Source organism: Mustelus asterias, chromosome 17 (assembly GCF_964213995.1).
Source record: "Mustelus asterias chromosome 17, sMusAst1.hap1.1, whole genome shotgun sequence".
NCBI lineage: Eukaryota > Metazoa > Chordata > Chondrichthyes > Carcharhiniformes > Triakidae > Mustelus > Mustelus asterias.
This window is the reverse complement of record NC_135817.1, coordinates 66,285,760-66,313,098: the sequence shown is the minus strand read 5'-3', so window position 1 is coordinate 66,313,098 and position 27,339 is coordinate 66,285,760. Positions and strand designations below refer to the sequence as shown.

Here is a 27,339-nt window from a genome sequence, read left to right as displayed (position 1 = left end):
TTTTCTCCCTCAGTCCAAAAGACGTGCTGGTTAGGTGCATTGGCTGTGCTAAATTCTCTCTCAGTGTACCCGAACAGGCACCAGAGTGCGGCGACTAAGGGATTTTCATTGCGATGTTAACATGAGCCAACTTTTTGATTTGATTTATTATTGTCACTTGTATTAGCATACAGGGAAAAGTATTGTTTCTTGCTTGCTATGCAGACAGAGCATACCGTTCATAGAGAAGGAAACAAGAGACTGCAGAATGTAGTGTTACAGTCATAGCTAGGGTGTAGAGAAAGATCAACTTAATGCGAGGTAGGTCCATTCAAAAGTCTGACGGCAGCAGGGAAGAAGCTGTTCTTGAGTTGGTTGGTACTTGACCTCAGACTTATGTATCTTTTTCCTGACGGAAGAAGGTCGAAGAGAGAATGTCTGGGGTGCGTGGGATCCTGAATTATGCTGGCTGCTTTTCCAAGGCACCAGGAAGTGTAGACAGAGTCAATGGATGGAAGGCTGGTTTGCTTTATGGATTGGGCTACATTCACAACCTTTTGTAGTTTCTTGCGGTCTTGGGCTGAGCAGGAGCCATACCAAGCTGTGATACGACCAGAAAGAATGCTTTCTATGGTGCATCTGTAAAAGTTGGTGAGAGTCGCAGCTGACATGCCAAATTTCCTTAGTCTTTCTGAGAAAGTTGGTGGGTTTTCTTAAATAAACATAAAATGTCCATAAAACTTGAACAAGTTTGTTAACTGACTAAAATTTTAAATCCTTCTCCCCCACGAACATGTCGGGACGGCCAGCTTTGCGCAGCTTGCCGAGTCGACAAAAGTTTGGGAAAGTTCGGACAAACTTTTTTCGCTTGCCACATCGACCCTCCACGGAAAAAAAACAGCTGCGCAGTTACACGCTCCGCCCAGGAGGTGGCGCCGGCGGCCGGTTAGGAAGATTGACAGCTCGGCTGACCATTGGGAGGTCGCGGTTGGGACGTGGCGACCAATGGGCAATTGGCGGGGGGGCGGGGCCGGTGGGCCCAGGGGGCGGGGCTGAGTTTCTCCACTGCTGCTGTCGAGTTAAAGAGTTTGGACAACTTTTCAAAAAAATTAATCCGCGGCTCCCACACACAAACAAGAGAGGCGATGAAAGTATGACATGTAAAACTTCTGGAGAAAGGATCTCTTCACCTTGAAAGAGGGGAGGCTGCCTGGAGCTTCTTTAAAGCCACTTTTTTGGGGCAAGTCAATCAATACTTAAGATGATCAAAACTCTCAAAGAGCTGAAAATCAGATGTTTGTTGAATTGTACCTCGACTTTTTTTTGTGTTTATGGTCCTTAGCAACAATTTAAAGGCTTTAATCCCCCTGAAGCGACACCCTTATTTGACTCATTGTCTGAATATTGGTGACTCAGACGCCGGGCTTAGATTTGTGAATAATTGCTAAATGCTTCCCCCCCCATCAAAAAATATACCCGGCCACCCCTTAACATATGGAAACAGTTAGTTGTCAGGGCTGAAAGCACTGTTGCTGGACCAGAGCAGCCCATCCCAGAAAATACTCAGCAGGTCTGGCATCATCTGGGAAGAGAGGGAGACAGACAAGAGAGTTCACATTTCAGGTCGGTATTTTTTTTTTGCCTCTGCCATTCGTCTAGCCAGAGTATGTTTGTCTCAATGGAACAGTTCCGTGAGTTTTCAGAAGGGTTCAATCTTAGTTCATTTGTCCAGATGCAGCAGACTGGATTGCTAAAGTGAGGAGCCATGATGTGGAGATGCCGGCGTTGGACTGGGGTAAACACAGTCAGAAGTCTCACAACCACCAGGTTAAAGTCCAACAGGTTTATTTGGAGTCACGAGCTTTCGGAGCTCTGCTCCTTCACCAGGCGTTCATGATGTGGAGATGCCGGCGTTGGACTGGGGTAGGCACAGTACGTAGTCTCACAACACCAAGTTAAAGTCCAACAGGTTTATTTGGTAGCACGAGCTTTCGGAGCTCCGAACCTACTACTCCTCCAGTGTTGTGAGACTTCTTAAAGTGAGAAGGGCACTTTCAATTGGATTTTAATAATGTCCTCCTACGATTTTTATTTAGTTTACTTTAATCTGTTTCATTATTCAAACACTTGGGTGACTCTGAATAACGTCCTCTGCCCATATGCTGTTCTGCAGTACATAGTACTTGACAAAGGTGTGCTTATATGCAGGGTTAGATTGGTAGCATTTATTTATTATAAAGGTTAAAAGAACTGGATTTCATATTTTAAAATTAAAGCATTGTGTTAAAACATGGTTGTTATTTCTAGTGGAATATTCACTTGAGCAATCCTGATTGATGCAGATTTAGGTCTGCATGAGGATTTTAAAGGTACAAGTAGACTTTCAATAGTTTGGTTGGAATTGTTCAGTTTTTAAAAAGTAATTGAGTCACTTTTATGTAGAATCAAGCATTATTAGCTCCTCTGTTTGGAGCCGATGCCATACAGCATTTATACCCATCAGTGGCACGTTGTACTATGTGTAGGGTGGCACAGTGGTTTGCACTACTGCCTCACAGTGCCAGGGACCCGGGTTCAATTCCAACCTTGGATGACTGTCTGTGTGGAGTTTGTATGTTCTCCCCGTGTCTGTGTGGGTTTCCTCCCACAGTCCAAAGATGCACAGGTTAGGTGGATTGGCCATGCTAAATTGCCCTTTGCTATCACAAAGATGTGTAGGTTAGGGGGCTCAACGGGATAAATGTGTCCGGTTAGGGGGATAGGGCTGGGTGAGGGGCTGGGTAAGATGCTCTGTCGGAGAGTCGGTACAGACTCGATGGGTCGAATGGCCTCCTTCTGCACTGTAGAGATTCTGTGGTTCTTTGTCAACAATTCGTTCAAAAGAAACCAGTTATGTTAAGCATTTCTGGACAAGAAATCTGCAGTTTAGAAAATTTGTTTTTATCAGTTTCAAAAAAGTATTTAGCTACAAAACTGTTTGTGTGAACTTTTTTAAAATTAAAATATATTTGAGAATACACAGCCAGAGAGGGTGGTAGAAGCAGATTCAACTGTGGCTTTCAGAAAGGAATTGGATAAGCATTTGAAGGGAAAACATTTACAGGGCTACGGGGAAGGTGTGGCATTGTGAGTGGAAATAGCTAACTTGCTTTTTCAGAGAGCTGTCATTGACTCAACTGGCCAAATAGCTCCTTTCATTCTGTAACCATTCTATAATTCTATCTGACTACCCTCCTAACCTTGTGCAAATTCTAAATAATTTTCCATTTGAAAGAAATACATTTATCACACTATGATTGATATCTTGGCACTGTAAATTGTGAGAATGTAATCCAGTATATTTTCCAGGTTTCACCTTTGACTTGCTGTATGCTAGCTTTTCTCAGTTGTCACACTATTACAATTGACTTAAATATCCCTAGGTCAAGGAACAGAAAATCAGTTAGGGCTCCTGGTCTTGTCGGAAATGCATGGACAGTGGGTGAGAACGTGCTCAAACCCAACCAGTGTGGTGCCCATAATTGAATACTCTGCTGACATGCATGTCAGGATTCACATGTTAAGTAATGACTCCTTGAGCTGCCATTTGATATGCAAGGAACTGCACAAATTTCAAAGGGCAGGGAGAGAAAATAATTGGCAAGAGATGTATGTTAGACAAAATCAGGGTGATCATATACACTGTAATTTCACCTATGGTCTTGGATGCCAAAGGTTGACTGGTTGGGTTGATGGCTCATAGGTAGATATTCCTGATGTGCAGGTTGTGAAAGTCCCAGGTTTTATTGTTGAACAGAGATATTGGATATTTCATATTGTCATGAGGTACGTGGAGTTGAGATTACAATCAGATCAGCCATGTTCTTATTGAATGGCAGAGTGGGCCCAACAGACTGAGTGGCCTACTCCTGCATATGTTCGAATGTTCAGGTTGTCACATGAGTGTAAATTTGCCAATCCTATGCCAGTTGGGAACATGGAAAGGGCGAAGATACGAGAGTGCTGATTTTCTAATCATCAAATATGAGGTCATGAGATTGACGAATTAAGCCTATAGTGATGTTTGTTTGAGGAAATAGACTTTTGTACTTAATAATTGTTACAATTTTTGTGAAACTTTTCAATTATTTAGTTTCTAACTAAATACATCTGAGAAATATGATTAATTGACAGTTTTAAACTTATGTAGATTACTACATAAGATCTAAACTTATGTAGATCTTTCGTACTTGCAAATCATTGATGAAATTCTGATATTAAGCCGGACTATCTGGATCCGCTACAGTTTGCCTACCGCCGCAACAGGTCCCACAGCAGTCGCCATCTCCCTGGCCCTGCACTCAACCCTGGAACACCAAGATAACAAGGACACCTATGTCACCTATTTATTGACTACAACTCAGCCTTCAACACCATTATTCCCACAAAACTCATCTCCAAACTCCATGGCCTGGGCCTCAGCACCTCCCTCTGTGACTGGATCCTGAACTTCTTAACTCACAGACCACAATCAGTAAGGATAGGCAACGACACCTCCCCCACGATTATCCTCAACATCAGTGCCCCACGAGGCTGTGCTCTCAGCCCCCTACTATACTCCTTATACACCTGTGACTGTGTGGCCAAATTCCCCTCCAATTCGATTTTCAAGTTTGCTGACGATAGTGGATCGGATCCATAGTGGATCGGATCGGATAGTGGATCGGATCCATAGTGGATCGGATCTCAAACAATGATGAGACAGAGTACAGGAATGAGATAGAGAATCTGGTGAACTGGTGTGGCAACAATAATCTCTCCCTCAATGTCAACAAAACTAAAGGAGATTGTCATCGACTTCAGGAAGCGTAAAGGAGAACATGTCCCTGTCTACATCAACGGGAACGAAATAGAAAGGGTCGAGAGCTTCAAGTTTTTAGGTGTCCAGATCACCAACAATCTATCCTGGTCCCCCCCATGCCAACACTATAGTTAAGAAAGCCCACCAACGCCTCTACTTTCTCAGAAAGACTAAGGAAATTTGGCATGTCAGCTACGACTCTCAACACCTTTTACAGATGCATCATAGAAAGCATTTTTTCTGGTTGTATCATAGCTTGGTAATACTCCTGCTCTGCCCAAGACTGCAAGGAACTACAGAAGGTCGTGAATGTAGCCCAATCCATCATGCAAACCAGCCTCCCATCCATTGACTCTGTCTACACTTCCCGCTGCCTCGGCAAAGCAGCCAGCATAATTAAAGACCCCACGCATCCCGGACATTCTCTCATCCACCTTCTTCCATCGGGAAAAAGATACAAAAGTCTGAGGTCACGTACCAACCGACTCAAGAACAGCTTCTTCCCTGCTGCTGTCAGACTTTTGAATGCACCTACCTCGCATTAAGTTGATCTTTCTTTACACCCTAGCTATGACTCTAACACTACATTCTGCGCTCTCTCATTTCCTTCTTTATGAACTGTATGCTTCGTCAGTATAGCGTGCAGTTAATACATGTGACAGTAATAAATCAAAATTATTACCAAGTGAGGTTCCACAGGTTACCTAATGCTGCTGGATAGGTAAGAAACAGGTTTTATTGTTTATAATCTGTCAGTCTCTCAATTTATTGCATAAAAAGCAATCTCATTTTTTTCTCTTTAAAAATGCTTCCCACTAAGTTACCTTCACCCACTTTAATTTCCAAAAATGTTGCTTCTCAATGTTATATGGTTCTGCAGGTATCGGTTGTCCTCTGGTAGCTTGCCTGAACTATTCATGTGTAAGGTTTGACGATGAGTATCATTTGGCATTTTGCCTATGAGGAAATTGGATCAATATTAATCTTGATCCTGTGCTTTCTCAATGTCACACAGTTCCCAACAGAGGCCACTGAATAACAGTCAGGAGCAGCAACCCTGGCAAATGTTGTTTTGCACTTCTTAAGAATCCCGTTCATGTTCAATGTGAGGGCATCCCAAATCCCAGAAGGGAAGCTTAGACCGTTGGTTCTTAGCTATTTAATTTTGCAATTTGGAAAAAATATGAGAGAGATGAAACCTGGTGAGGAAAGGGGTCAGCCTAGTCATAAATATTCAGATTGGAAGACCTTTATTAAACTTTAATATACACAAGAAAGACAACAGCAAAGAACAACATTTGCAATTAACCACAATAATGGTTACCCAGACAGTATGCTTAAATTACCCCCAATCCAAACTTTATTTTCCTAAAACACAAGAATATATCTTTCCCAAAATGACATCCCATAGGTTTTAACACTATATTAACCAAATCCAGCAAATAATTACTAAACATAACCTATAGTTTTTTTTAGGGACCTTTTTAATTTAGAGTACAACCTCTGGGGCTTCACAAAGACAGAATTTCTTCTGCTTTCTTTTCTGCGCAACAGCTCGATTCTCTAAGAGAGTTCAGCTTTGCAACAGGGTGTGGCTAAGATCTAGGTCCCGAGACTGCTAGTCTCCACTTTGCTTAACAAAGTATCTGTTTCACCATGCCACCCGGCTAATCTGCATCTTTCAGATGCAGCTAAATTTCTATCAGTTGCTTTTTTAGCCAATTCCTTGCTTTTCAATTCATTCCAACTTCCTAACAGATTTTTTAAAGTAGTAAGTTCAGGGCAGATGGTAGTTCAACAACTGTTGTCCCAGCTTTGGATATCACACCAGGGACCTTCTGGTAGGTATAACATAGTGCCAAACTTTATCCATGGGATCAAAGGATGAGCCAGCAATGTGCTTTATTTTATTTCTTCCTTCTCTGCCCTCAGCACCCTATTTGCAAATGAAATACTATACCTCAGTTTACTACCTGACTTAAAGACCAAGTTGAGAATGGGAGCTTAATGTGTGTGGTTTAATGGCCATTGATCCCTGTCCGAAGAAGCATGTTTGTCTTTAATAAATTGCATTCTAAATTATTCTTGGAGGTTGCAGTTCTAGTTGGCTGACATGATCTATTTTTGACATAATCTGATTCATTCTCACTGGAATTCTAATTAACACATATGGATAATCATATCCTTGCCATCGCTAATTACTCCTGTTCTTCACAGGCATAACAGCTTTGAGAAACATTTAAAAAAATGCTGGTATTAAAGGTAAAGCACGACACCTTGTTCACTACTAAAGAAGTGGAAAAATCCTTTCTCAGTCTGTAGGTTCTCAAACAGCAACATTCTTCCTCCTCTCTTCTGGTTAGTAACCTAAACCAAATAATCAAATATTTATTTCTATTGTTTTCAGTTTTCTACATGCTTTATCCCTCCTTTGCTTAAGTAACTGAAGGTTGGTTTCATGGACAGTGACAACCATTCAGTACTTTGCCAAGCGACCATCAATCAAGTGCAGAAAAATAAGTATTTATAAAGCACCTTTCACACCCTCACTGCCTAAAATGCTTGACAGTCAGTAATTTATTTTGAAGTGTTTTGACTATTATGTAGGCAAATATGGGAGTTAATTGTTTTACAAACAGCAATCAGACAAATAACCAGTTATCGTAGATCACAGCGTGTATGTCAGTCGATCTTTGAAGCATCAAAGTGTTTCCAAATAAGAAAAGGTCAAAAAAGGTCCATTTTGGCAGGTCAAATGGGATGAAGGAGTACAATATAAAGGGAAAGACTCTTAGTACTGTAGAGGATCAGAAGGACCTTGGGGTCCGGGTCCATAGGACTCTAAAATCGGCCCCGCAGGTGGAGGCGGTGGTTAAGAAGGCGTATAATGTGCTGGCCTTTATCAATCGAGGGATTGAGTTTAGGAGTCTGGGGATAATGATGCAGCTATATAAGACCCTCATCAGACCCCACTTGGAGTACTGTGCTCAGTTCTGGTCGCCTCATTACAGGAAGGATGTGGAAAAGATTGAAAGGGCGCAGAGGAGATTTACAAGGATGTTGCCTGGATTGGGTGGCATGCCTTATGAGGATAGGCTGAGGGAGCTCGGTCTTTTCTCCTTGGAGAGACGTAGGATGAGAGGAGACCTAATAGAGGTGTATAAGATGTTGAGAGGCATAGATCGGGTGGACTCTCAGAGGCTTTTTCCCAGGGTGGAAATGGCTGCTACGAGAGGACACAGGTTTAAGGTGCTGGGGGGTAGGTACAGGGGAAATGTTAGGGGTAAGTTTTTCACACAGAGGGTGGTGGGCGAGTGGAATCGGCTGCCGTCAGTGGTGGTGGAGGCAAACTCAATAGGGACTTTTAAGAGACTCCTGGATGAGTCCATGGGACTTAGAAATCATAGAAACCCTACAGTGCAGAAGGAGGCCATTCGGCCCATCGAGTCTGCACCGACCACAATCCCACCCAGGCCCTACCCCCACATATTTACCCACTAATCCCTCTAACCTACACATCTCAGGACTCTAAGGGGCAATTTTTTTTTTAACCTGGCCAATCAACCTAACCCGCACATCTTTGGACTGTGGGAGGAAACCGGAGCACCCGGAGGAAACCCATGCAGACACGAGGAGAATGTGCAAACTCCACACAGACAGTGACCCGAGCCGGGAATCGAACCCAGGACCCTGGAGCTGTGAAGCAGCAGTGCTAACCACTGTGCTACCGTGCCGCCCTTAGTAACTAGCACTTAGCACTTAGTAGGATGGAGGGTTATAGGTAGGCCTGAAAGGTAGGGATATGTTTGGCACAACTTGTGGGGCCGAAGGGCCTGTTTTGTGCTGTAGTTTTTCTATGTTTCTATAAGATGGTCAATTTGTACACCAAGTATAAAATGTGAACTGCTGGCGTTGGTGCAGGTCGTCATCCTTCTGAAATGTGAAAGAAGCATAACACTGGTAATTTAAATTTGACAGACTTTATTGAATTAATTAATTCTACAGGGATACCCTTAACAACAATCAAAACTTAAAAACAAAATGGCAAATTCATTGCCTTTGACATCTGACATGAATAGTTCATCAAACTCATTCTGAATCACTTTGGAAATGGCACTATGATAAGATTCCCAATCTGGATCAGATTAGGGGGCCACATGCGGCAGCCTGGGTTCTGAGTGCGGCCCACAAGACATTTTGTTGACCATTGCCCACAAACAGGGTTGTCAGATTCTGCTTGTTCATCTGTTTAGTTTTTTTCTTACTGGTATGACTGACATGATGCACTCATAAAACAAGGACAAATTAAGTGAGGTGCATGCTGATTCCATACAATATTGATACTGTGTCCAATCAAAGCATAAATATTTCTTTTGTTTTTACCATTTGAAGTTGATGACAGTTCTATTAAGATATGAATGATTAAGCATTTTCTATAGCTTATGAAATATTCAACATGTATTAAATGTATTCAAACTTATTCGTAGGGTCATGGTTAGTGAACAAGCCTGATTTCAATTTGATTTCAATCTTGTGGCCCACTGAGATGATGGGCGGCGACTAAAATGGCCCACTGACTAGCTTAGGTTTCCCGTCACCTAGCAAACATGAATTTTGAATAGCTTGTTGAGTCACACACTCAACATTTGAACTATATAAGGTGATTCTCCAGTATAACTGCAATTTGCATCTTATTTCTTCACAGGTGCGCCTTGATGTCAGGAAAATAGAGATAGTTGAAATGAGCTTTATTTCGATTGTCAAATATTAGAAATAAGGTATAGATTTAAGTGGGTTTAATTCAGTGGTTTTGTGTAGGAAGGGGTTCAACTTTAGTTAGGTTCATGTTAAACAAAGGTGTTTGCACATATGGGGGCTTTTGTTTCAGTTCAGTTGTGCTGAGAGAGTTTATGATGGGAAAAGTAAACAAAAACTTAGAGGAGGATTGAGATGTTGCTTCGCAACTAGAAGTCTTTTAGTGAGAAGACCTTTTTGAGTGTAGTTTTAACTGGAAGCCAGAGGAGGAGGAGCTTCAGAGAGAGAGGGAACATCTCTAACAGGTTTACTAAAATAAAAGCCATGAAATGGAGTAAGGATCAAGAAACCAGGTGCCAGAAACTTAAAAGTCCAGCCAGTTAAGGAAACTAGAGAAATGAAGAGAAGTTTCCAAGAATTCTGAAGTTAAAAGATCAGAGGAAACTTGAGCTAGAACAGAGTACTGTTCATTGAAACCCACAGGCAGAGCTGAGAAGGAGTTGGCTAACAAAAAGCCAAGCAGATAAATGACATGATTCTAAGGTTTGTGATATCTTATTACAGCCTGTGAAGCAGTAATTGAAAACAAATTTGGAAATTGGTGGCTGGATCTCCAAGTTTGTGTAAAAGCATTCAAGACAAAGGAATCCTGAAAGGAGTATTAGAAAACCTGGAGGCAGATCTTTCTCAAAACAGTGGAGAGGAAGCTTTGTTTAGAAGGATAGTTGGAAGACCTGGAGGTGGATCCTTGAAGAAAATTGCTGAGAATAAGCATAGTTTGAAAGAAGATTTTAACGCATGTCTTTTTGAGAGTGGAGTTTGGAAACACTCAGGTGACAATCATTTGGGGGAATCTGAGGAGAAATACATAGAAGATTGATTGAGCGGCATCTGTCACTGGGTTTCAGAGTGGGATGTTATCCTTGAAATCTGTGTACATTTGTAAAGATAAGTGGGAGTGAAGGAATATTATATTGCAGTCAAACGTTTCATGTTTAATGTTTTTCTCATTGTTAAAAGCTAATTGTTTGAGTGACAAATGTTGGCCAGATAATTATGAGAACTGCTCTGCTTTGAATAATACCATAGTATCTTTTATGTCCACCTGAATAAGTAGTTCGACCATACCAAAGACATGGCATCCCAAACAATGCAGATGCCCCTTTATACGACAGTGGAGTGCCAGACTGGAGCTGGTGTTGATTATACATCTTTCTGATAGAAGACGTGAGAATGCTATCACTGAACCAACCTAGAACCTGTCCATAGGCTGTTGGTCTGTGGAAGGCATCATTGTTAGGATCAGTCCTGTGCTCATCCAATGTCTAAATACAGGTATCCAGCAATAAGTGCCGTGGTACAGCAATCAGAAACTAGAGCCCCTTCTAACATTCACATTATTGTTTGATGCAGTAGTCATTGGGTAGAAAGGTGCAGCAACCAGTTAATGCCTAACAAGGTCACATGAAGGGCATATCAGATAAATGACTCATTAATCTATTATGATTGGTGTTAGTTGGAGCAATGATACCAAAAGAACTTCCTGTAAACTTTAAAGTTTAGTTATTAGTGTCACAAGTAGGCATAGATTAACACTGCAATTAAGTTACTGTGAAAATCCCCTAGTCGCTACACTCCAGCGCCTGTTCGGGTACACCGAGGGAGAATTTAGCATGGCCAATGCACCTAACCAGCATGTCTTTTGGACTGTGGGAGAAAACCAGGGCACCCAGAGGAAACCCACGCGGACATGGGGAGAATGTGCAGACTCCGCACAGACAGTGGCCCAAGCCAGAATCGAACCCAGGTCCCTGGCGCCAGTGCTAACCACTGTGCCACTGTGCTGCCCTACCTTCCTGATCAGGAAAATATAGAGTATCAGTGCTAAATCCATTAAATAAATAATTGTAGTCATAACTCTCATCGATGTCCTTTTGGTTAATTGAATGGAAACATCTGCCAATGCAGTGCTTTCATTTATTGACATTGTTTTTAGCTGACTTGTGTAACACACTATGTAGATCTGATGCCATTTTTGTGTTATTGAAAAACCTAAGTGCAGAATCAAGTAGTAATTAGTGGAAAGTTTGGATTTCAAAAATCTACAGATTGTCAGTGGAAGTTTAGACTGAAGGAGTTAAAAGCAAAGTAACGTTTATTAGTCATTAACACCAATTAAGTTACTGTGAGATTCCCCTAGTTGCCACAGTCCAGCACCTGTTCGGGTCAATGCACCTAACCAATTAGATATTCTGGCCTTAAAATGTACAGGCCATCTTAGGCACAATTCCATTTAGGAGCAGAATAATTATGCATTAAGTAGCATAACACCTGGCTCTTCTTCTAAAACAGAGTATGATACTGATTCTGTTGTCTGAGCAGTGTCATTGGCAATTGATGTATGCATCAAATATACGTCATCACAAGTTCTAATGTGACATTTTAAAATTAAAGTTAGTTCTTAAATAGAAGTGTCAGTGTCATAAAAACTCCCACAATGGAGAATAATCTCTCCGTGACTTCTGGATGTAACCAGAAGCAATTAATCTCAAAATAAAGCGCAGAAAGGTGTTTATTGAATGTCTTTGACACCTTCAGGGTATCTCGCGTTATTGTCAGTAAAGTTATTTGAATGTAGTCATTGTTCTTTTGTACTGAAAAATGGCAGCTGGTTTTATCCCGAGGGATTGGGGGGGTGGGCGGGGGGGGGGGGGGGGGGGGGGGGGTGCTCAATGGCCTCTGATTCTATCAGCGAGGGCATCATGTCTGGTCCCCATTGATGGGGGACCATATGTGATCATCGCCGGAGAAAACCTCCCCCGGCGAGGCCACGCAGGCAAGTGAGCCTGGACGAAGAAAGAATTTATTCAGCCTCGTTCCAAAAATGGGAACAAGACTGAATGGGCCAGATATCCAGTGCCAGTAAGATTGTGAGAGGTGAGAAATTGGGCTCGAACCTGATTTCTCGACTCTCTCCCAATCTTACCGGCTCACCCTGACCATCGGCCGGTGGGGTGCAATGGTAAGATTGCCCCCAGAAATGTCATCTTGGGTGAGAAAACCAGTGCAATTGCCGGCGTGAATCAGATTGCAATTGTCCAGCACTTAGTAATTTCTTTTGAGGGGGAGGTGTTTTGCACTGATTCGGAGGAGGTGGGGCAGAAACATGCTGGCAAACCCAGTTTCATAGAGATCCAGCATTGTTTTTAAATGGCACCTCAAGCTCAAAGTGAAATTGAACCCCCCCATGTTGGCACTGCCCAGCAATATCCCTGACCACCTGGGGTCTTCAATATCTTTCGCACACCCTGGCATGGCCATCACACCTAGTCTCTGAATCATAGAAACCCTACAGTGCAGAAAGAGGCCATTTGGCCCATCGAGTCAGCACCGACCACAACCCCACCCAGGCCCTACCCCCATATCCCTACATATTTACCCGCTAATCCCTCTAACTTACGCATCTCAGGACACCAAGGGGCAATTTTAGCATGGCCAATCAACCTAACCTGCACGTCTTTGGACTGTGGGAGGAAACCGGAGCACCCGGAGGAAACCCACGCAGACACGAGGAGAATGTGCAAACTCCACACAGACAGTGACCCAAGCCGGGAATCGAACCCAGGTCCCTGGAGCTGTGAAGCAGCAGTGCTAACCACTGTGCTACCATGCCGCTCTGTGGAAACCAGTAGTGATTCGCGCCGGGTTCCTGCTGTGCCCATGGGTCGGAGAATCCGGGAGCAGGGAGAATGTGATTTGGAACTGACTATGCATATTTTAAGGAAGATTTAAGTATGCTAATCTTGTGCCCGCCCTCGCTGGGCGTGAACTGGATTACATCCGGGTGCTGTTGCAGATTCCCGAAGGTGTTTCCCACTGACGCTGACTGTGATAGGCCCCTCCCCTACAATTCTCTGATCCTGTGCAGCCCCAATGTGATCCGCACCTGAGTGAGTGGGATTGGAAAATTGCCCCCAGTATTTCATTCACCAGCTCCAATAATGTAGACTTACTCGTGATTATCTCATTACTTTGGTGAGACTTTTATGTCTTCTAAAAATGTGTTTCTCCACTGAGCAGTGACTATTTTCCAATTAATATTTGGAATGCTCCCGAGAATGTAATAGAGCTTTGCTAATGCAACTACTTTCCTATTTGTTGAATATCTTGTTTGAAACCCAGATAAAAAACCATTTGGGAGAACATAGAACATTACAGTGCAGTGCAGGCCCTTCGGCCCTCGATGTTGCACCGATCAGTGGAACCAATCTAAAGCCCCTCTAACCTACACTATTCCAATATCATCCATATGTTTATCCAATGACCATTTAAATGCCCTTAATGTTGGCGAGTCCACTACTGCTGCAGGCAGGGCATTCCACGCCCTTTCTACTCTCTGAGTAAAGACCCTACCTCTGACATCTGTCCTATATCTATCACCCCTCAATTTAAAGCTATGTCCCCTCGTGCTAGCCATCACCATCCGAGGAAAAAGGCTCTCACTGTCCATCCTATCTAATCCTCTGATCATCTTATATGCCTCTATTAAGTCACCTCTTAATCTTCTCTCTAACGAAAACAGCCTCAAGTCCCTCAGCCTTTCCTCATAAGACCTTCCCACCATACCAGGCAACATCCTGGTAAATCTCCTCTGCCTCCTTTCCAATGCTTCCACATCCTTCCTATAATGCGGCGACCAGAACTGTACGCAATACTCCAAGTGCGGCCGCACCAGAGTTTTGTACAGCTGCAACATGACCTCATGGCTCCGAAACTCAATCCCTCTACCAATAAAAGCTAACACACCGTACGCCTTCTTAACAACCCTATCAACCTGGGTGCGAACTTTCAGGGACCTATGCACATGGACACCGAGATCTCTCTGCTCATCCACATTACCAAGTATCTTACCATTAGCCCAGTACTCTGTATTCCTGTTACTCCTTCCAAAGTGAATCACCTCACACTTTTCCGCATTAAATTCCATTTGCCACCTCTCAGCCCAGCTCTGCAGCTTATCTCTCGGTGTGTGTGTCTCTCTCTCTCTATGTGAGTCTCCCTCTCTCTCGGAAAGTATCCAGAAAAGTCCCCAGAATCTTTTGTAATAGTTTTGTTGACAAAGCACATGTTTTCTGGAATGCAATAGTGCAAGCTGATGAACAGTGTAATGGCCCTGTTGAGATATCCATAACAGTTGATCTCAATTAGAATGCAGGCATGACAATCCATTTTGATGAGGAATTTTGACACTTGGCACAGATGTCTATCCAGTGACACCAATAGAAGCGCAGGTGTGTTCATTAATAGCAGTCTCTTGATCACAAAGTCAGAATTAGAGCTGTTCGTTGATAGTATTCAGCCTCATTCACAGCTTCTCTCATGACATAACAACCTTTCCTCTCCCAAAAAGCATCACGCCGAGGCTTGGGCTGGTATGTCGCAGGTGACAGTCATGTTGCATAAAGTGCCAGATATTAACAATTGAACAATAAAACTCCAAATAACCTCATCATGATTTGATTTGATTTATTATTGTCACATGTATTAACACGCAGTGAAAAGTATTGTTTCTTGCGCACTGTACAGACATAGCATACTGTACATAGAGAAGGAAAGGAGAGGGTGCCGAATGCAGGGTGCAGAGAAAGATCAACTTAATGCAAGGTAGGTCCATTGAAAAGTCTGATGGCAGCAGGGAAGAAGCTGTTCTTGAGTCGGTTGGTACGTGACCTCAGACTTTTGTATCTTTTTCCCGACAGAAGGTGGAAGAAAGTATGTCCGGGGTGCGTGGGATCCTTAATTACGCTGGCTGCTTTTCCGAGGCAGTAGGAAGTGTAGACAGAGTCAGTGGGTGGGTGGCTGGTTTGAGTGATAGACTGGGCTTCGTTCATGACCCTTTGTAGTTTCTTGCAGTCTTGGGCAGAACAGGAGCCATACCAAGCTGTGATACAACCATAAAGAATGCTTTCTATGGTGCGTCTGTAAAATGTGGTGAGTCATAGCGGACATACCATATTTCCTTAGTCTTCTGAGAAAGTGGAGGCGTTGGAGGGCTTCCTTAACTATAGTGTCGGCCTGGAGGGACCAGGACAGGTTGTTGGTGATCTGGACACCTAGAAACTTGAAGTTCTCGACCATTTCTACTTTGTCCCCATTGATGTAGATGGACATGTCCTGCACTATACTTCCTGAAGTGGATGACCATCTACTTCGTTTTGTTGACATTGAAGGAGTGATTATTGTCGTCGCATCATTTGGTTTGATTTATTATTGTTACATGTATTAGCTTGCAGTGAAAAGTATTGTTTCTTGTTTGCTATACAGACAGAGCATACCGTTCATAGAGAAGGAAATGAGAGAGCGCAGAATGTAGTGTTACAGTCATAGCTAGGGTGTAGAGAAAGATCAACTTAATGAGTTCCCAGTTAACGAGATCCTCTATCTCTTACCGGTACTCCATATCATTGTTTGAGATCTGACCCACTATGGTGCTGTCACTAGCAAACTTGAAAATCGAGTTGGAGGGGAATTTGGCACCACAGTCGTAAGTGTATAAGGAGTATAGTAAGGGGCTGAGGACACAGCCTTATGAGGCACGGGTGTTGAGGATGATCGTGGAGGGGGTGTTGTTGCCTATCCTTACTGTTTGCGGTCTATGGGTTAGGAAGTTCAAGATCCAGTCACAGAGGGAGGAGCCAAACCCCAGGCTACGGAGTTTGGAGATGAGTTTCATAGGAATAATGATGTTGAAGGCCGAACTGTAGTCGATAAATAGGAGTCTGACATGGGTGTCTTTATTATCTAGCTGTTCCAGGGTTGAGTGCAGGGTCAGGGAGATGGCATCGGCTGTGGACCTGTTGCGGAGATAGGTGAACTGTAATGGATCCAGGCAATCTGGGAGGTCGGAATTGATTGGCGAAGCACTTCATAATGATGGATGTCAGAGCCACCAAATGATAGTCACAAGGCACGCTGCCTGGCCTTTCTTTGGTACTGAAATGATGGTCATCTTCTTGAAGCAGATAGGGACCTCAGATTATTGTAAAGAGAGGTTGAAGATGTCTGCGAATATCCTGGCAGCTGGTCCACGCAGTGTCTGAGTGCTTTTCCGGGTACCCATCCAGGCCAATCACTTTCTGTGGGTTGACCTTCGGGAAGGCTGTTTTGACGTCGGCAATGGTGACCTCGGATACAGGTTCATCCGAAGCTTCCGGGGTGGAAGGCGTGCTCTCGCTACTCAACCTCTTACTCAAAACAGGCATAGAATGCTTGAACATTCTTCAAGCCACCTTTGACCAAAAGCTTAACTGGACTGGCCACATTAGCAGCATGGCTAATAGTACAGAGAAAAGGCTAGATATGCTGCAACAAATACCTCACCATCTGACTTCCCAAAGCATCTCAATAATCGACAAGACTGGAGTCATAAATGTGCAGAATTACCACCGTTCACTAGACAGAAGATCCTGACACAATCCAGTTTGCTTGATTAGTATCTCTGTTACTGGACTGAATATCCACTTCCTCCACCAGGACTGTACTGCAGCTACAGTATGTACTCGATGTAATATGTACTAGCTACATAATAGATGAGAGAAACTTGCACAATTAATTCAGTCGTTCCTACCGGCACCACTACACCTAAAAACAAGGACAACAGTAGCAATTTGTGGAAACACTAATACCACAAATCCCCTGCAGGTCACATACCTTCGATTTTCAAGTTTGCTGACAACTCCACCATAGCGGGTCGGATCCCAAACCATGACAAGATAGAGTACAGGAATGAGATAGAGAATCTGGTGAACTGGTGCGGCAACAATAATCTCTCCATCAATGGCAACAAAATGAAGGAGATTGTCATCGACTTCAGGAAGCATAAAGGAGAACATGCTCCTGTCTACATCAACGGGGACTGAAGTAGAAAGGGTCGAGAGCTTCAAGTTTTTAGGGTGTCCAGATCACCAACAACCTGTCCTGGTCCCCGCATGTCGACACTATAGTTAAGAAAGCCCACCAACAGCTCTACTTTCTCAGAAGATGAAGGAAATTTGGCATGTCAACTACAACTCTCTCCAACTTTTACAGATGCACCATAGAAAACATTATTTCTGGCTATATCACAGCTTGGTATGGCTCCTGCTCTTCCCAAGACTGCAAGGAACTACAAAAGGTCGTGAATGTAGCCCAGTCCATCACACAAATCAGCCTCCCATCCATTGACTCTGTCTACACTTCCTGCTGTCTCGGCAAAGCAGCCAGCATAATTAAGGACACCACGCACCCCGGACATTCTCTCTTCCACCTTCTTCCTTTGGGAAAAAGATACAAAAGTCTGAGGTCACATACCAACCGACTCAAGAACAGCTGCTGTCAGACTTTTGCTGCTGCTGTCAGACTTTTGAATGGACTTACCTTGCATTAAGTTGATCTTTCTCTACACCCTAGCTATGACTGTAACACTACATTCTGCGCTCTCTCGTTTCCTTCTCTATAAACGGTATGCTTCATCTGTATAGCATGCAAGGAACAATATTTTTCACTGTAAATATATGTGGCAATAAATCAAATACCATCTTGATTTGGACATTTTGTATTCATTTGTTGACACGGGGCGATGCTGGCTGAACAGCATTTATTGCCCATCCCTGTTGCTCGAGGGTAGTTGCGAGTCAACCACGTTGCTGTGGGTCTGGAGTCACATATAGGCCAGACCAGGTAAGAATGGCAGATTTCCTTCCCTAAAGGATACTAGTGAACCAGATGGGTTTTTCCGACAATCAACAATGGTTTCATGAAGTAGATTCTTCATTCTAGATATTATTTATTGAATTCAAATTCCACCACCTGCCATGGTGGGACTCAAACACAGGTTCTCAAAACATTAGCTGAGTTTCTGGATTAATAGTCTAGCAATAATAACGCTAGGCCATGGCCTTCCCGAAATATATATAAATATATGCTGCAAGTGCTGGAAAAAAATCAAAAGGTCTGGTAGCACCTGTGAAGAGAGAAAATGTTAACATTTTGAGTCTGAAATGGCTCTTTGAAGGAATGACTCGAAGGCAGGAATTTTACCGGGTGCCCGCCCTGATTCCGGGGCAGGCGAGGCTCGCAGAATGGCATTCTCCGTTAGCCTTGGGCGGGCAAGGCAGTAAAATTCCAGTAGGAATGTTAACTCTGTTTCTCACTTTTTGTTTGTGCAGCATGTTTAGTTTTTATTTCAGATCCGCAGCATTTTGCGTTTATATGTATATAAGAACTTATTTGTGTGTGTGATATGTCACTCCTAGACCTTCCTTAGGACAGTAGATAGTTACACGTTTTAACTGGTGGAACAGCTGGAGAAATTTTCATGTTAACATTTCTAATGTTCTTCTTACTGTGCTTACCCCAGTCCAACGCCGGCATCTCCACATCATAACATTTCTAATGCCAGTGTTGTGACTAAAATTACTAAGCCCGGAGATTCTTCTTCTTACACAAGCACATTTTGATGGAAGGATTGCTATTAATGCAGCATTACACCTGCATTTCTGTTGGATAGAAAGCTGTGCCAAGTATCAAAAGGTCATAGCATTCCTCATCAAAATGGATTGTCATGCTTGCAATTTAATTGGGATCAACTGTTATGGATAACTCAAAAGGACCATTCTACTATTCACGAGCTCACACAGTTGCATTCCAGAAAACATCTGCTTTGTTAACAAAGCCTTTGCAAAAAATTCTCGGGTACATTTCTGGATACTTTTTCCAAGTGTTTATAGTTATTTATTCTGGAATTCAGTCAGACAGGACTTCCACAGACAGGATGGAAGTGCATCCTTAAAGCTCCATCACATTCTCCGAAACGTTTACACAAGACACATTGGTCGCGATTCTCCCAGCCCGCTGCTCCGCTCAAGTAACACAGCAAGCCAGGAAATATCAGCGGGGGCCTGTAACAGGATTCATTGCATCAGCATCCGGCCGATTGCAACTTTCCCAGGCCCTTTTTAAGTGTAATCAGCCTCGCACCGGAAATCAGCGTGAGACTGATTACAACTAGTCTGATTACATTAGTGAGTGTGGGACAGTATTGTCCAGGCTTGTTAATGTTTCCCACCCCATCGGGAGAGATTCCCACCGGTGGGGTTTACGTCTGGTCCTCATAAACAGGGGCAGGGGGATGCTGTTTGGGAAGTGCCAGCCTGGCACCCTAGCACTATCCACCAGGCAATGCCAAAGAGGCAGGGCCTGCGGGGGCAGGGCCTAATGGAGGTGGGGCCAATCGGTTGTGGTGGTGGGGGGAGACCTGCTGCGCACTCTCCATTGGGGATTAGTGAGGTTGGGAGGGAGGGGGCAATCGGGGCTGGCCATGGGGAGCGGGGTTTGGGTTGGAAAGGGGGATCGGGCTGGACATGGGAAGGAGTGGGGGTTGGGCTGAATATGGGGGTGGAGGGTCACGGCAGCCAGCGATTGGGGGCGGGTCACAGAGGTCGGCGATCGGGAGGTGGGGTATGGGGTGGCAATCGGGAGGCTGGCGATTGGGGGAGAATCGCCCCCAATTTCTTTGACGAAGGTAGCATTTTCGTATTAGTCCAAAGAGAAGCTTATCGGGAGAGGTTCACAGCGATACCTTTGTGCAGAAAACTTTACTCCAAATAATTGGGAAGGATGCTCACAGCAGGTTGATGGGAACCGTGGTAGGAAGCTTTGCAGCATGAAACAATCAACAAATTAGTTCACTGTGGTGGCAAGGCAGGGAGTTCAATTTGCTGCTGGAAGTCAGGAGGGGCAGCCGACAAATATACAACCTTCAATTTCTGTTCCAGCAATTGCATCAGAGGAAATCCTGTCAGTACTCAGTATAAAATTGAATTGGATCAAAATGATGGATTGATTAATAGTAGTTCATATCAGAATGGTATCACTTTGGCAACTAAATAAAATCCTGCTTCCATCAAGGTTATTGAAATTCCTCCAATAGTATCCCTCTACTAGAAATAATAACTGATTTTTTAAAAATCCGTGTAGTTTATTGAAGTATGCTTTGTACAATTAGCAAATACAATGTTATTTAACATTGGAAATTGAAGGAAATTTTCTCTTGTAATTTAACCCACTTTTGTTGCCTTTGTGCCCTGATTACTCTGCAGCCAAGAGGCCAAGTGTGTGGCTTGTTGTAAAAGACACTCAGTTTTGATGGGGATGCATCAGGAATGGCCTAGGTGTAACTCTTCGCTCTAATGTTCCTTTTTCAACAGTATTGTCTGCTGAGGAAAAAAGAATCAGAAGCTGCCTGGAGAACTATATCGACAACACCATGCTATAATACTGGATAGATTTTGGCTACCACAGTGGGTAGCTTGAGTCAGGAAATTTCCTGCCTCACTAAAACCCACCTTGGTAGAGAACACAAAAATAAACCAAACCACGCAATATTTGCACCGTGGAGGGATGGGGTGGTGGTGGAGATGGGGGAGAGATGGGGTGGTTGGTGTGAAATGGAGTGTGGCTTACTGACCCTGAAAGCAGAGTATAGGTGACCATGGAGGTGAGTGATTGCCAAGGCAGACTCATTAGGAGGCCACATCTGGTTCTCTGGGACTTCATTCTACTTATTTAGAAATTATTTGATCCTCTAACTCTCATCTTCCTGTCCACTCCTCTCATGACTCCTCATACTCTCCATGCTAATCCAATACCAACTCATGCCCCCCAACGACCCACTTGGTTCCTCATACACCCCTTGCCAACTCCATAGCCACTCATCCAGTATCCACCACGGGACGACCTCAGGAGCCATATGAAGATGAAAAAAAAAACTCCTAACAATCTAATACAGCTCTTACTCCTACAAACTTGAAAGTGAAAGAAACTCCCATTTCTTAAGCCATAAAATCTCCTCAAGTGGTCAATCTTGTGCAAAAACAAGAAAACCTTTATTCAGGCATCACAACAAAGACAGCTACTCCTTTAATAAACTGTTTTTCTTTGTCAATCAAACTGTGAACTCAGAAGTCCCTGCTGAGATAATTGTAGCTTTTTGAAATTCAACCAAACATTCAGAATGACATAATGATAGACCTTGAGAAATGTCACCAAAGGGCTCAATTGGAACTGCATGATCAGCTGCTAATTATTTTTTCTAACCTACATCTGCCAATCAAGGCAGTTCAGCAGGTGAATCATTTTTTAACTACACTGACAACTGCAGTCTGTTTTGTAAGATTAAAGATTAAGGTTAAGGCATTAAAAAAAACCTTCAGATCACAACAGTTATGCAGACCTTATCCACCCTTCCGTAGCGTTTACGTCTACTCCATCAACTAGTGCCTCCCCACACTATGGATTAAGGCATTGCAATAGCCAAAATGGGGTCTGTTGGAACTCATCATTGGACTGAGTTCAGATGGCCCTGCTGAGTTTAGATTTCCTCCTCTGTGAATCACTCCCATCCCCTTACCCCACCAGCAAAATTGAATATGTTCCAATTGCGGGGAGGGGTGTGGGGGGGGATAGGGTGAAGCTTCCCCATTCAAGTCCCGCTTGCCATTTTTATAGGCCTGTGGAGTCTTCCTGACTCTGTAAAAATCTAGACCACTACTGTAGTACTTTGCTCCAGAGAATCATTTTTACAGATGAAGCTTGAAGGGGAGCGAAAAAAACCCTATTTTGAAAGCAAAAAAGGGATCTCAATACACAAGGGTGAACTTTCCAATCACAAATAATAAATCATAAGCACCTATTCGGGTATTTTACAAATCTCTCTGTTCTCATACATTTTGAAGTGGCCTCTTAGCTGATGTTACCAATGGAGACTTGTGATCTGAGGATGCTATCTGACGCATATTCCCAGACCAGTGAGTCTCTGACACTCTGTCTACATGACAACCGCAATTGATGCATTTTACTAACATTGCATTTATTTATGCTCAAGCTATCCCTTGATTTCTCGCTGGAGGCAAAGGATCTGGTTTCGACTCATGTAGGTAGCCTGACCAGAATTCTGGCTGTGTGTACTTGTTTTGATATTCAACACAAGCGTTACCGTGTAATGTAAGAAAATATCATACCCACGGACTGCTTTGGCAACAGGATGGTTTGAAAATGGAAACTTTTTTCCCCTGGATCGGTAATCACAAATTGAACCCAAACCTCTGAGAGAGGGATTGAATCACTTACGCAGGTGGTACACCTACCTGGCAGTTGTGAGGTGAATATGTTGCTTCTTTTGTGCTGGCTTTATTACTCTCTCCACATCATTAGATGTTTTGCTTTTCTCTAAGATTCTTTGCAGCACCGCACACTGTGGAGTTTGTATGTTCTCCCCTTGCCTGTGTGGGATTCCTCTGGGTGCTCCGGTTTCCTCCCACACTCCAAAGATGTGCAGGTTAGGTGGATTGACCATACATAATTGCTCTTTAGTGTCCCAAGATATATAGTTAGGGGGATTAGTTGGGTAAATACGTGGGGTTACAGGGTAAGCCTGGTTACAGGGTAAGCCTGGGTAAGGCTTGATGGGCCGAATGGCTTTCTGCTGCACTGTAAGGATTCTATGATTCTATATGTTGTACGTGTGGCCATACCAGTAACACATCGAGTTACTGGAGGAGACAGCATACCTTGACATACACTTCGTAGCTATGGTTGTACTGTATTTTGAAGTTGGATTTCAGGAACATCACATCTTCAAGTCTGCTCCCTGCATTTATGTTGTAAAATCTAGTTGCCATAGGCTGTCAGCAGATTTGTGAATTGGATAAAATACCAAGAACTGGCTCCTAGAATCCAACTTAAAAGACGATCAACATTGAATGTCCTTAAATTTACTTACTGGCTGGAATGTCAAACTCATTATGGTAGAAAGGACATTGTGGTGACAATTCCTGTTCCAATTCTCTTCCCTCACCCAGTGGAGCACTAAGGCAGACTATCGTCTGATTCCATAGCTAGTAATTTTGGGAACAGGTTGCTGGCCTGTTGTGGTGACAATGATATTTTGGGTGTTGTGGTGGTTCTCCACCTGATTCTGGAACTGAGCTGTTTATTTGAATGTGTCTCATTGAAGGCAAAGCATTTGAATCAGAATGTCATTTGCACCGAAACTTTCGAGTCAAATTCTTGTAAGCTGTATGTTCATAATACATTGCAGCAGGAAGGAAAAGTTTAATTTAAAGGCTCATTTTAATTGTAATTTATTTTTATTTTGATAAAGTTGAAGGCTAATCAGTTACTAAAGACCTGGAAAAACACAAGGCTGCCTATTTTGAACTGTTTTAAAGCCGTCTTAAAAGTGCTTGAATTGCCCATGTTGAACATGCTGGTTGGTGGCAGTTTCTGAAACTGGATGGAATTCAGCCACATTGACGAGTCATCCATAATTAATTAGCATGTAGCAAAGGCAGGAGTCACTTGATTAACAAGTAACTTTGTTTATTTGTCTCCCAAGAGGATGGGTTCTTTGTGACTGTCACAAAGAGTTTTGTTCCTGGGACCTGGAACATGTCTCCAGTTTAACACCATTGTGTAATTTGGCTCCTGGTTATCGACTGACTGATGATATTTGATCTCTCCAGCAGTACATAGAAAACTGTGTAGTCCCTGCGTAGGACTTGTAAGCAAATATTTTATGTTTGTAATAATATCTATTTATTTTTATCATCAGTACCAACTCCAAAACATAATGCATGAGCATTAATCTAATGTCTGTTTCTCAGTCCATTCTTATAGTTAAAAAAAAAATTGTGGCTGCTTAAAACCTTCAAAAAACAGTTGTATTTGAGAAGGCATGAGAATAAATTGATCCATACAATTGGCTCGATAAGAAATATGCGCATTTGATGTTTTAGTTATGTTTTGCTGGGCAGGAAACAGCAAAATACAAGAGCTTGCTGATCTGATGTACGCCAGCACATGTTTCATTTGATTGATTCCTGGTTATGAGGTGGCATTTAATCAGAAGCCCATTAAAAAAAATATTTTCGGAAAAGAGCTGCAAGATTTAACCTTTTCTGTGCCCTGTTGATACTGAGGTTCCTGGTACAGAATCAATTGTTGATTCTTGCAAAGTTAACCATGAATGTTGCTTTTAAATGTTAAATGTCACTGCACAGATGTGCTGGATGGGGATTGTTGCAAGACATATTTTTATAACACGTAAATGTCACTCAGTGATTTCAGTCCAGTATCCTAAAGAAAGGGGACACAAATAGAATAGATGTATTAACAGAGAGATGAGAAAATTGGCAGAAAAATAGTGGCGAATGAAGCATACAGCTTCTTTCAAAGTGCCAATGTATATAATGTGGGACTATCTATTGAGGATCAAGTACCTCATGTTTTAGTGGATGATACAGATGAATGATTGTGCGGAAAATAAACATCTTTGTTGGATTAGTTGGGCTGAATGTCCTATTTCTGTCTCGTAACTTCAATATCTTTCTGTGCAATACATTATGGAACACTCATCATTAACACCACAGTCGTATTGTATTTGGATGCAATTCAAGTTCTGTCCTTCCATCTGACAATATTTGCACAATCCACAGATTCATCAAGTAACATTTATTAGAGACAGTTAGACCTTGTTTGATGTACATCGCTCTGAAAAGTAAACTCATCTGTATGTGGAAGCAGATTTATAACCAGTGTCACTTTTGCTGACAAACTCTATGTAAACCATTTTTCTAAAGTTGACTACCTGATTTGCAGTAGTTTCTGTCGATGTCCACATTGCAACAAATTCACTGGAAGATTTAGTTTCATTTAGCATCATACTTTACATGTGTGGATCATTATAGCAATGTACATTGTGCATCATTCATTGTCCTCCAAAACATACTTGCCTTAAACTTTGTTTTATTATTTTTAATTGAAGGTGGGAAGTAAACGCTGCTAAATTTAATTTTCGGGAATTCGTATTTCAGTGGGAGAACATTTGGCAAATAGCAGTCTGTTTAGAGTAGTTATGGAAAAAGAAAAGTCCTGAACTGAAGGAAGGCTAATTTTATTGATGGATTGGAACAAAAGATTGGGTGGAATTCAATGCTCTTTCCCCTGGCAGGTTGGTTGGTAGGGAGGGGGCGCATTTAATCAGGCAGGAAGCTGGCGGGTGGGAACCTATCTCTCCATCCCGATTTATGTCTGTGGTGGAAGGCCTATGAATTGCTTTCTTACCCCATTGCCAATTGAGGCCCTTAACTGGGCAATCAATAGCTATGCAAGAGTCTCACCCTTCTGTTATTGGTGTTAGCGACAGCGGGTGGGGGGGTTTGCCATATGGGGAGCATAACAAGCAAACCAATGTGGGTTTGCTTGCCAACTCCATGGAGGTCCCTCATTTAAAGGCACTCAGTGCTTGATTGAAAGATCCAACACCTGACACCAGGGAGGGGTGGAGGGGTGGAAAGAGTGTTGAGCCTCTACCTGCCATTAATGCTGGACCCCTCTCCCTCCCTTCCCCAGCAACATTTACCCTGTGCCCCCCCCTTCCCATTATATAGGTTGGGGGCGTAGCCCCTTTAAGGAAATGGGTCATGTGACCCTGGGTGTCTGGAGATCTGCCAAGGACCACCCTGGGAGTGTGGAGCAAGTGAGAACTGCCAATAAATAGCTGTGTTCCCTGACGTCTGTCAGTGGAGTCAGTTCTTGGGATACACCCCAGTAGCAGAGTACACAACAACCCCCACCTCTTACCATCTCTCATCTGTGGCCTGAGATCCAACAATGATGCTGGACCTCTGGTGGATGTCATACTGGCAACACCCACCACTGCCGTGGTGGCACAAACCCTCTGATTAGCCTGCAGCTCTTGGCAGGCGGGGCTTCCATCCCTGTGCTCCTCGATCGCCTCTAAGTCAGAATCCCACTTAAAAGTGGGACAATAATAAACCTAACATCTACAGGTCAGTCAGCCTAACTTCAGTGGTGTGGATCGTTTAGGACCATTAACCTGGGATAAAATTAATTGGCACTTGGAAAATAATATGTTAATAAATGAAAGCCAGCACAGATTTGTGAAAGCAAATCATGTTTGACTAACTTGTTTGAGTTCTTTGAAATAATGGAGAGGAATGATGAAGGCAGTGTGGTTAATGTGTAAATGGACTTTCCAAAGGGCATATAGGCTTGTTAGCAAAATTGAAGCCCATTGAATTAAAGGGTCAGTGACTTTGACTATGAAATTGGCTAAATAAGAATCCCATTTGTGAATGGTTGTTTTCTAGCCTGGAGGGAATCGTGCTGTGGTGTCTTCCGGGGGTTGCTCACTTAGATACAAAGTAGTAGGATTAATTGCATAGCTCCTACAGAGAGCCAGCACAGACTCAAAACGGCTGAATGGCCTCTTTTTGGGTAGTATCTGTCTATGATTCTAATAATAACCTTACTCTCTTCCCATCATATTATCCAAAATGTAACCCAATCTTCTGGTTTCAACCACATTTTCCATCACCCATTGAACACCCTTTATAATTAAATATTTTCTGACGTCAGTACTAAACTTAGTATTCACAGTCCTGAACCTGAGTACTGTTGTCCTTCTGTTTTGGTAAACAGGAAGTATAGTTCCGAGTTACATTTTCTAGCTTAGTAAAGCATCTTGCATGCATTTTTGCTGTTTATTCTGAGCTGTCTCCTTGAGAGTCTTAACTTATAACCTCTGTTCACTCTAATGCAAGGATTAGTCTTGACATTTACCTTTGTACTGCTTTGAGGACCTTGTGGTGTCAACTCCCATACTTATGTGGTGTAAATTGAACAATTTACAGAAAATCTGCTAT

General features: G+C 42.9%; 1 protein-coding gene across 1 annotated transcript in view; it reads left to right on the top strand.

The window, feature by feature from the left end:
- Nucleotides 1-1,529: 1,529 nt before the first annotated feature.
- The window catches only part of tmem45a (transmembrane protein 45a), a 72,202-nt gene continuing 46,392 nt past the window's right edge, over nucleotides 1,530-27,339 (top strand). Inside the window, exon 1 of the mRNA XM_078232873.1 lies at nucleotides 1,530-1,602. The gene's annotated coding sequence lies outside the window, so the exon portion shown is untranslated. The remainder of the gene's footprint in view (nucleotides 1,603-27,339) is intronic.